The following is a 2,666-nucleotide window of genomic DNA, read 5'->3' on the forward strand; positions in this document are numbered from 1 at the left end:
TCCAACTGGAGTTATAAATGTTTTTAATTATGAACTAAAAACTTTCACTGATCCTGTGTTCAGAACTGGCAAGAGGCTAGTAAACCACCAAAAGGCAATTCTAGATAATCTCTTATTTGCCTTTTAGGAAAGAAACAGTGGCATTATGTTTCCAGCTTTGTTCGCATTAGCTGAAGAACTCCATGAAAATGCTAGACCACAGTTTGAAGAAGTTTATGAAAATACACAGCAGAGTGCTGTCCAGAATGAGAAAATTCAGTATCTAGAAGATCCTGAGAGTGCTAAAGTTCATGTTTTAGCACTAACAGAACCAGACTGGTATGACTTTCATAATCTTATTGGGAGTCAAAATTCTGCCTCATTTCCTTCAACTCTCTTTGTCATCCCTGGACCTTATGTTGGAAGATATGTGGTCAATGTTCAGAGTGAACATCCTCAAGAACACAAGCTCTGGCTTGTTGAAAACAGTTTTGTCCATAATCTTTGGACTAAGACCAATGATGATCTCAAGGGATTACCACCTATCATAGTCAATACAGTCAAAAATGTCAGAAAAAATGACTGTATCCTCAGGCTGAAATTCAGATCAACTCCTCCAGAATGGATTCAGAACAGAAATTGTGAAGTTGAATATATTTCTCCATATCATTATGTGAGGATTATACCAGGGAAATATCTCAAGCCTGCTTGTGTGGGATATAATGGCCAGCCAAACTCTAGCATCCCATGGATGAAAGCCATGTCCCCAGACTACATCCAAAAGATCATCGAAGAAGACAAAGAAAATACATTCCTGACAGCAGGAGAGAAAATCTTAATCACTGCTTACAACCACCCTGACGTAATAAGCAGTGACCTTTTTCTGTCACTTAAGAGAAAGGAAATCGATTCTACGCTAGCATGCATACAGTGGATCCAAAAGCTTGAAACCGACAACCACTATAAGATGTATGCAGATACAGACGTAGAAGACAATGAAGTTAAAACTAGGATGACTGACAACTCTCTTGTCCCAGGTCAAAATTCTGAAACAGACAAAAACATGTGAAACAACAGGTGTAAAAAGCACAGAAAGCAACTTTGGCTTTTCCTAAAGATGCTTTTGCTTTTCAGAAAAGAACAAGGTGAAAAACATTTCACCTAAAGGAATCTGCTTTTCGCCAACCGACCTCCATCATCAGGAGCACTCACGAAAGCAGACAAGGATAGAGTTGTGCTGTACATTTTTATGTTTTGAATTCTGATTTGAGTTCCGCTCCCTATATAAGGAGCTTTAGTTTCAGTAGTAAGATATCGGGAAAAAAAAAACTCCACCATCAGAAAATTGAGCAGAATCATATTCTCTCAAGAAGTAAGAAAGTGATAGTAGCAGTCTTTCTAGAAGTTGTTTCATGCAGTGTGCATATTATTCCAAGTAAGTACTTGTAATCTATTATGAGTAGCTAAAACAGCTTTTCACTGTTTACCCAAGAGTGAGGCTCTGGGTTCTGTATCTGTATTTATGTTTAAATAAATAAATTCAGCTTGTGCCCAGTACACTGTCACAAAAAATATTTTGGTTTATCTGCAGTTGTTTAAATATTAGCAGTAGCAGTTGTTATAATTCTTTGCTTTAGAAACTAAACCTATATCATACTAGGGCTGGGATTTTAGACCCGAAAAACTGAAGAACCGGTCCGAACCGGACTGAAATAGGCGGTTCGGTTCGGTTTCTTGTGTGAAAAACGTCCATTTTTTGAAGACCCGAACCGTTTTAAATGAAACGGTTCGGTTACGGTTCTGTGATCCTCTGACACTTAGGAACCGAAGGAATCTGTCCCATGCCTTTAATACACCCATGACCCATTATATTATATATAATTGCAGCCAAAATAATACTTTAATATACCCATGACCCATTATATCATATATAATTGCAGCCAAAGTAATGTGCTTGGACCCACAAACCATAAAACATGACCTCTCCCATAAAGCTTTCTTCAGTTCACTTCCCTATCCCATTTTTTAAACGCAATTGGCAGCCCCATCCCCTACCCTCGTAAGTTGTAACTATTCTTCTTTCTTCCTTCTTTTTTAAAAAGCTGCAAACCCATAAATCCCAGTTCATCTTAGACTCGGTGCTTCGAAATTTCATTCCCGATCTCTGCCATTCCTAGTCCCAGCTTCTCAGTTCAGATCTTCTCCAATTTCTCAAGCGTAGCCGGAAGCCTTAAGCCCTATCCCTTACCATCGTAACTGTTCTTCCTTCTTCTTTCTATTTGAAAAGTTGCAAAACCCAGAAAACTCAGTTCATCTGTGGGTCTGTGCTTCGAACCCCATTCCTGATCTCCACCATTCCTTCATATGTGGTTCTGTTTATAGGAACCGAAAACAGTACAAAACCGACTCGAAAAAAAAGGTTGGGCTCCAATACGGTTCTGGGTATGCAAAACTGTAATAACCGAACCGGAAAATGTTACCGGTTCCGGTTCCTGAAAAAAAAAACACAAAAACAGAACCGATCCCAGCCCTATATCATACTAAGGCAGCAGTGATTCCGCCCTGTTAGTAGCCGTTTAGACAGGAAGTCGTTAGGCGAAGTTGTGGCATGTTGAAGGATAGTCCTTAGGCTGATACCATGTGAAGAATGTTTAGCAAAGAAAAATATTGGCTGATACTGTGCAAAA

The sequence above is a fragment of the Rosa chinensis genome, chromosome 3, assembly GCF_002994745.2.
Source record: "Rosa chinensis cultivar Old Blush chromosome 3, RchiOBHm-V2, whole genome shotgun sequence".
In the NCBI taxonomy this organism is placed as follows: domain Eukaryota; kingdom Viridiplantae; phylum Streptophyta; class Magnoliopsida; order Rosales; family Rosaceae; genus Rosa; species Rosa chinensis.